The sequence below is a fragment of the Marmota monax genome, unplaced genomic scaffold (assembly GCF_021218885.2).
Source record: "Marmota monax isolate L192 unplaced genomic scaffold, Marmota_monax_Labrador192_F-V1.1 WCK01_AAM20220418_F8-fsc00010, whole genome shotgun sequence".
In the NCBI taxonomy this organism is placed as follows: domain Eukaryota; kingdom Metazoa; phylum Chordata; class Mammalia; order Rodentia; family Sciuridae; genus Marmota; species Marmota monax.
In genome coordinates, this window is record NW_026692321.1 from 5668508 (window position 1) to 5677124 (window position 8617).

An 8617-nucleotide genomic window follows, 5' to 3' on the forward strand; every position below is an offset into this window, starting at 1 on the left:
AACAATCCTAGGTACAGATGCTTGTGGGAAAGATGATAAAATAAAGCCACATGGCATGGGGGCGGCTTTAGCTGGTGGGGTTGGTCAGAGGGAGGAGGAGGCCCCTGCAAACATCCCAGGGGATTCAGGCTGAATTGAGGGAGTGGCATCAGCAAAGGTCCTGGGGTAGAATGATGTTGGTCTGGGAGCCAGAAAACCAGGAGAGGTGTCAGTGTGAGACAGGTGGGGGCTGCAGGCCTTGGGCCGAGCCTAGACCGATCTGAGCCAGGAAGTCTCTGGAGGGTTTCAAGCAGGAGCTGGAGGCAGTGAGGGCGCAGGGGTGTGTAGCGGGGAGGAGTCAAGTGCTGGAATCAGGATGGCGAATCAACTAGGGCTGGTCAGGAGACAGACTGTAACCTGAACAGGAAAAACGTCATGAAAGGAGTGGTCACCTAGCCAAAGGCAGTGCGAGAGTTGAACTTGTCCCTGGAAAAGATGTTAGGGTCCTTTCCACTGGTACCCGTGACTGAGAAACAGGGACTTTGCAGATGTAACTAAGGCGGGTCACTGGGGGTGGGTCCTTATCTAGGTAACTGGTGTCCTTAGAGGAAGGAGAATCAGGGAGGCGGCCACGTGAGGAGAGGAAGAGGTTGCAGCCGCCCAGCTCCCAGGACCCTGTGGCGGGCGGTCGCCTTGATTCTGGCTCCAGAATGGGGCGAGAACAAGTGGCTTTGGCACTTTTGCTGTGGCTGTCCTAGGCCACTCACAGGTGGTGAGCAACTGAAGGGTCCAGGAGGGCTCTGGAGCCTGGGAATGACCAGCACAGGAAGTAGCAGCCCCTGTAGGGCTGAATTAAGGAAGGCTGTGGAGGAGGCTTCCACCCTCAACACACTCCATCTCTTGGAGGGGGCGTGGCTGCTGCTGGAGCAGAAGGAACCTGCTCTGGAGGGGGAGGGCAACCTGCTGGACCCGGCCATGGGCAGGCCCCAAACCTCACTAGGAAGGGAGAGCAGGCCGAGCTGATGCAGTCTGCAGGTGCAGAAGTCCCTCGCTGAATGAGAGACACCCTCCCTGCGGGCAGCTCTACCAGGGCAGGAACTGCGTGTCGTCGCTGAAGAAGCTCGTCCCTCTGCGGAGACCCAGTGGTGGCTCTCCAGCGCCCTCTATCGACACATTCTGGGATTGCACCAGCTGGCCAAAGGGAAACGGTTTCCCCAGGGTCCGGCCATAATATTCCAAAGCAGGGCAAAGAAGGGTGTATTTGGAGCCTAGAGATAATAAACTCACAATGGCATAGATGGCAGCAAGAAAGGTGAGAGGCTAGAGTGAGAGGACGGAGCTGAGCCTCCCTTATATTGCTCACGGTTCTGTGACTTTACAAAATAGCATTGAAATTTTTGTGATAGGGATGAAACCGTATCCTGTTTCATCACAGAGTCTGTGTCTCCTTGTCATTTACCTTCTTAATTCACACGATTATTATTGTCCCTAATGCATAGGTGGTAAGCAGAAGCACAGCAAAGCTGAAAAACGTGCTTAAAGGCACGCCACTAAAAAGTGGTGTCCCTCTGCCTCCAAGACTGTCCTTCTATTGCATCTGCTGTCTCTCCTGTGGACAGCTGGACTTCCTGAGGACTCAGTGTGGCCCTTACTTTGTGCTTCTTTGGTGACATGGCCCCTCTGCTGCTCCTGTGGCTCCTGGCAACAGGGACACTGATTTTGGTACTCCTAGGCTCAGGGGACACACTGGGCCTGAGCGCTGGACCCCTTAGCTCCAGTGCTAGAACAATGCCCATCTCAGCTCTGAGAGGGCCTGGGCTCTGGGCACACTGGGCATGGAAGGACTGGGGGTAGGTCTCCCCTGTAAGAGGGTATAATCTTGTTTTCAGTTGGTTTGGTTTCTCCTTCAGGTAGAAGGATTTCTGCTTTGAAGGGGGTGAGTTGGGGACATACCTGTGTCCCTTCCACAGAACACCTCCCCTGTTGGCTCCTTGCTAGCAGGCTAGGGAAGGGTGTGGCAGGTGCAGAGACTGTTTCTCTATAAACAGGATCCTAGTGAGTGCCAGCTTGGGTCAGAGTCCCCATGCCCTGGCAGGAAGTAAGATGACCTTCTTGGAGGGGGTCAGAATCCCATGGAGAAAGACTGGGAGTTGCAGGCACCTCCGAGTTCAAGGTTGCAATTGTGCCCTCTGGGGAAGGTACTCCCAGTGACTGGGACGAATTTCTCTAGGAAACTTTAGGAACCCTCTGGATCCTGTTTATCCAGATTCATGACACCTACGACGTGCTGGGTACTGTGGTGAAGTAGGCACTGTGGTCTCTGGTCTACAGATGAGGAAACCGAGGCTCCAGGAGGTTAAATGAGCACCCTGCAGTATTATGGACAACTGGGTTCCGGCAGTTTCTGGCCACTTGCCTTCGATGCTCGTTTGCCCATGACAGTCTCTTGGTCCCTGTCTGCCCTGTCAACACCCTTGAAGGACCACCTGGGGTGTGCAAGTATCTTATGTATCATCCCCAAATGCACATGAGGTATGTAATAAGCAGAAAGAGAAGAAATGTGGGCAAATGGAAAGCCAGGGCAAAGAAAGATGCAGAGTAGTAAGAGAACCCAGCAGGAGGGCCACCTGTGCCCACTGAGTTACAAAGTCAGGGCAGAGATCCCTGGGAGCAGAAATAGAGAAACCTGAGCAGTTAACACAGTTACTACTACATATTAGGCAAAAGAAACCAATGGGCCTATGTGTATGCACACATTCCTGTGCCAAGAATACTGATTGCAGCACTTAGATCTAAAAAAAAAGGGGGGGGGGGCTGAGAAAAGCTCAGAGGTGTTGAGGAACTGGCTCAAGTTTGCACAGCTATTAAGAATCTGACCCAGGATTCGGAACCAAGTGTTCCTGGCTCTGGAGCTGGCTGGAATTTCACGTGTTACTATTTTCTTTCATTTTAAGTAGGGATAGTTCTGGTCCTTAAGACTCTGGAGAGAAGACAGGTCCGTAGTGGCTCATTGTGTGTTGCTGTTATAGGTTCACAACAGCTCTGGCTGTGCGTGGGTTTCAGAGTTGTGCAGGCGTGAGGTGCAGTGGTCATGGCTGGGTCTTGAAAGATGCCTGACTGGCTCTGCCCTGAGCTGGAGTTTGTAGGGATGCTAGACATTCTGAGCTGAGGGTACAGCATCAGCAAAGGCCCTGGGACCAAAAATAGTGTGTGCGCAGGGTAGCTCTGAGTGCAGTGCTCCCAGAGTTTGCAGGGTCAGGCAGGGGCCTTTGAGGCCAGAGGTAGGCAGGATGCAGACAGCTGTGGTCCATGATGAGGCTGACTTATATTTTTAGGATCACCCAGAGTGGGATATAATTTATTGTCCACACCACACACTTTCAATGGGGAAAAGGTGCTAAAAAATAATAGGTGTTAATTGCTCTGTTAGAAGCATACACTGTGACCCTCCTGGGACACCTCATAGAGAGCCCCTGGAGACTGGCAGCGGGGGAGTGACATGACCAGATTGCACCTTGGGAGGCTGCTGGTGCAGTGAGCAGGATGGGTTCAGTGTGTTTTTATTTGGAAGGTAAAATATGCTTCACATAAAGAATTTGCCCAGTACAAAGAAGTAGACAGTGGCAAGCTGATTCCCTTCTTACCCTGCCCCAAAGGCCCCCTTCTCAGAAGCCATCATTATCCCCAGATTTAGAGTTTTATTCCAGAGATAGTCTGAACATCAGAGCATATAGATAATTAGCATATATGTATATATAAATTTCCAATTATATATGTCCCTGCTTTTAGCTCAAGTTGCAGCACATGATGTGCACTGCTCCATCCCTTGATTTTTATTGATAGGCCTCAAAAGTCATTCTATATTAGTGTTAGAGCTGCCTTTGTCTTTTTATTGCCTGTAAAATGTTCCATGTTCCATGGAAGAAGTTGTGTTGTATTCAACTTCTTTCCTGTTGGGCACTGAGGTTGTTTCTAATTTCTTGGTGTTAGAAATAGTGCTGCAATTCATACCCTCACGTGCAGGAACATGCCAAGGCGGAGCCCCCTTGGAGAGGAATCGCGAGTTCAAAGGCATGCACATTCTGGACATTGACCAGTGTGGCCAAGTGGAGGGAGTGTCTTGCACAGGCACTTTGCTGTGTGGGAAGATGCCGATCTCGCTGGCGGCAACAGAGGTTAGGGTGTTCCCGGGAAGCCCAGGAGAGAGGGGCCGAGGGTCTAAGAACCTGCTTGCAAAGCTGGGAGAGTGCAGAGGGGAGTCCTGGGGCACAGCACAGCCCTGGGGCACAGGCCCTGGCAGGGGGGCAAGCAGGCCTCCTCCAGGCGCCCCCTGCACGAGCGCACCCGGAGTGAGGCCCACTCACTGTGGTCCCTGGCCGGCCTCCCCTGTCCCAATCCTGGCCCCAGTGGAGGGAGCCCAGAAGATGGTGTGTTCAGGGGCAGGCCCCAGGGAAGGGAGAGAAGGAATGCCGGGAGGGAGGTGTCGTGGGGCGCAAGGGCCATGCGATAGGAGGTCCCTGCAGTCCTAATAAAGAGCCGGAGGCTCAGATGGTCTCGGCTTCTGTGAAGCAATAATAGAAAGCCAGGGTTTCCACCCATTGGTCGTCTCCTAGCAGCAGTGCGTTCTCAACAGGGTAAGTGTTCTAGATGCGGGACCAAATTATACTGGAACACGGTGTTCTAGAATGTCTGCAGGAGTCTGCCAGCGATGCCTCGCGCGGAGATTAGCGAAAATTGCCCTCTTTTCCTCTCACATTTCCAGGTGGTTGATGACAGGCATTTATTACGCTAATAGAACTTCAATGCTTTGCCAGGGACGCCTCCCTAAATTCAGAGTTAAGTGAGGGCGCAGGATGAGAGCGCCCCCAGCTGGGAAGACGAGCCCGGGCTCTGGTGGCACCCCTTCACCTCTGCGTTCCTTTCCCTCCCTCTGGGGACCCTCCTCCAGCTTTGGTGGCAGATTTAAGCCAAGTTCATTTTGCTGCTGCAGAGAAAATTGGAAGGGGGTCTAATCCAGCCTCTTCCTCTTCCTGTTTGGGCACTCCAGCCCCTTGTGTGCCTCACAGAGGGCACCTGATACAGCCGATGGACACTGTCCAGTTCCACAGGTCCCTAGCTGGACCAGTTGTTTCCAGGCAGGCTCAGGCCCTTCTGGGTCTGGCTCATTTCCCACAGCAAGGCTGGAACTTGAAGCCGCTAGACAGCGCTGGCTGACACCCCACCCCCACCCCCATGTTGGGAATCTTGCTCAGGGGACAGGCCTGCCCTCCAAGTGCTCCAGCCAGGCTGCTGGGTCCAGCCCAAAGGGCTCCCCTAAAGCCACCTAGGCACCTGCTGGCTCCAGCCCACCCTGATGTCCTCCCCTCTGCTGGCTCATGGAACATCATCCCTCTTTTGTCTAGTATGATTTCTGCCCAGCCCCGACATCCTCAAGAACTGCCTTAGGACTGTCCTGAGCCCTGCTGCGTATTTGGGCCTGGTCCAGGCAGGGGCCGCTGGCTCGCAGCCACCTTAGCTGTTCACTAGTTTCCCACCAGAGGGCGCTCTCCTTAACACAGAGGTTGAATTACCAGCACAGACCACTTGTGATGGCAAAGGAACTTAAATGCTTTGCCAGGGTCACCTCCCTAAATTCAAAGTTAATCCAGTAGAACAGGAGAGAGCGTCCAGAACTGGCATACTGTAGGCATTTGAAAAAAATGATGGATTGAAATAATGGTAGACCAGGAATGTTAGGTCTGTTTTATATGAAACTCTCCCTTTTAAAATCGTCTTTGCTGGGCTAGAAAGATGGAGTATGAGAACCCCTGCCTCATAACATAGACAGGAAATTTTAGCTCTCTGTGTCTTGGAAGAAAGAGGAACCTGTGTTTGTTGCTCGGGCTCCAATGGGCCACTGAGGTCTCTGTGAAAGAGCAAGGTTCACTTGGGGAGGGGTAGGCTGGGGTGGGAGAACAGAGCAGCTGAGAGAAGCCTGGAGCTGGAGGAGGTAGCAGGGCCTCTGGGATGGGCTCGGGAGCTGGGCTGGTCCCAGGAAGTCATCCAAGGATGGAGCGGTGGAGCCAGAGAGGCCCCTGCAAGGGCCTTGCTGTGTCCAGGTGCATAGGAGCCTGCCGAGCCTCACCCCAGCTGGGCCGGTGCCTGGGCTGCTCCACGGATCCTCCTGTTGGTGCCCGAGGGTCTTCAGCCCTTGATGGAGTATTCACAAGAGCCACTTTCTGGCCAGGAGCCTAGGAGGCCGTCTCCATCCAGTAGTTCATGGAGGCACCTCCACCATGCCTTGAGAAGACACGATATGCGTGGGGGTGTGCATGGGAGTGTACACTCGTACATGTGTGTGTGGGTGTGTGTGCATGTTAAACTGAGCAAGCCTGAATCCCCTGATCTGTGATGATACCCACTGACCTCCCCCCAACAGCACACATGAAGCGCTCAGTGCTGACCCTGCGTACGGCCACCTTTCCAGGAGTGCCCACTGGGGTTTTGCGAAGCTCACTAATAGGCACTGAGGTCACACAGCCAGCAGTGGCAGCACTGTCATGTGAACACAGGTCTTTGGTTCTGAGTGAGCTGTAAAGACGACACCTCAGGGTGACTTCCTGGCAGCCTCTGGAGATGCTCTGAGGCTTGGGCTCAGGAGTGTCCTCATCTGTGTCCTGTGGATGAATAAGATCCTGGAGAAGCAGAGACAGAGATCTGGAATAAGATCTATTTTAAATAAGAACTATTTTTAAATACTGTTTAAAATAAGTCCTGTGAAGACATTTCAAATAGTGATGTTTATGAAGACGCTGACGCTGGGCGTCTACCAAGAGCCGATGGTGTGTCAACAGTTTTCTTGTTGAAACCTTGTGGCAACGTGTGAGGTGGCCCTTGACCAGGAACGAGGTTGCCACTGGCTTCTTCTTTAAAGGGTGACACCTCCAGACATGCAGCTTGTGGCCCAGGGCATGGAAATGGTGCTCCTCTTGCAAACTGGTACTTATTCCACTATTTCCTATTCCTCGGAAACAGAGATAATGGGCCGGTTCTGAGATGGAGCCCAGGGCGCGAGTCTGATGGGCCGGGCTGCTTTCCTCCCGCTGTGTCAGTGTGTGAACAGTCAAGAATTTGTTCCTGTTTGAGCTCAGAGGGGGCCAGTTAGACATAACCATGGTAACTAACAGGCGCTAATGCCAATCACCGCTGCCGCCGCTGGTTTCAAGTGCCCTGCTGGAGCCCTTTCTGAGCTTCCTCAGGAGTGGCCCACAGGCTGTGGTGGGAGGCAGAAGTCCTCTGGGGCCATTCCTGTGGCACTGGGACCACAGTAGCAGTACTGGGAGAAAGCCCTGCTTCCTTCCGGTCAGAGCCTGGGCTCAAGTCCCAGCCTAGCTGCCCGCCCAGTGGTCCCTCCTGGTCCCGCAGAGTTCCCACTTTAATGGCTGCCTGGACTCTGACGTGTGGACGAACAGTTAAAGCCTGTGAGTCATCCAGTCATGCACTGCACAATGTTTTTTTTGTCAACGCTGACCCCATATGTGACAGTGTTTCCATGAGATTCTCATGGAGCTGAAACTCCTGTTCCTGGTAGTTGCTTCTCTCTCTCTCTCTCTCTCTCTCTCTCTCTCTCTCTCTGTGTGTGTGTGTGTGTGTGTGTGTGTGTTTAGATGCAGGGCACCTGCATTGTGTTACAGTTGCCTTCAGTATTCAGCGCAGTGACATGTTGCATGGGTTTGCAGCCTAGGAGCAATGGATGGAGAGGAGGCTCTTCCACCTATGTCTAGTGAGTGGACTTAACCAGACATCAACGCACTCTCCAAAGGCATCCATTTCATGGCTAGGCCCCACAGGACTGTATTTTGTGAACAGTATGTAAGTGCTCAGGGATTCCTGCTCCTATTTTTCAGTTCCATAGGGGAATCTTTCTGGGGATGGAATGAGGGTATTTGGATGAGGGGTATTTTGATTTTTTTTCAAAATTTGTATTATGGTGATTTTCAAATACAGAGGAAAGTAGACAGAATTGGATCATGATCTTGCACGTACCCATCATCAATGTCAACAATTAACATTTGGTCAATTATGTTTCATCTATCGCCCTTTTAAAATCAACTTTATAGAGGTATAATTTATACATAAGCAATGCATCTAAATATAACTTTTGATGAATTTAGACATTGTTAAGGAAAACATTAGTCTGACACTTGCTAAAACAGCAAGGAAGACTTTATTCACCACTCCTGCACCAGAGGTCCCCTCTGTCACGACAGGGGAGAGAGATGGAGCTCAGCTTCTAACATGATCAGCTTAAGTGGGACTTATAGCCACAGGGGTCATGGGCAGAATGTGACGGAGAGTAGGGGATTCTTGCTGAAAACAGGTCAAGGTCAAAGTCCCCAAAGGGGAGAGGAGGGAGGGTGGGGGAAGTGACTTGCAGGACCCCTGCTAAGACTGGGCCAGGCAGGCTGAAGCCAGAAGGGACCCTGGTGGAGACCTCATGGAGAGGGCTGGAGGAGTTGCCTGGAGCAGGGTCCAGGAGGGCGTCTGGCGGCCCCAGGTAATCACCGCCACAGTTAGGTGTGTACATTCCATCACTTCCCAAATCCCTCATGTGCTTTCCCTGTCAACCCTGTGGTCTCAGGACTGGGAAGACCCAGCA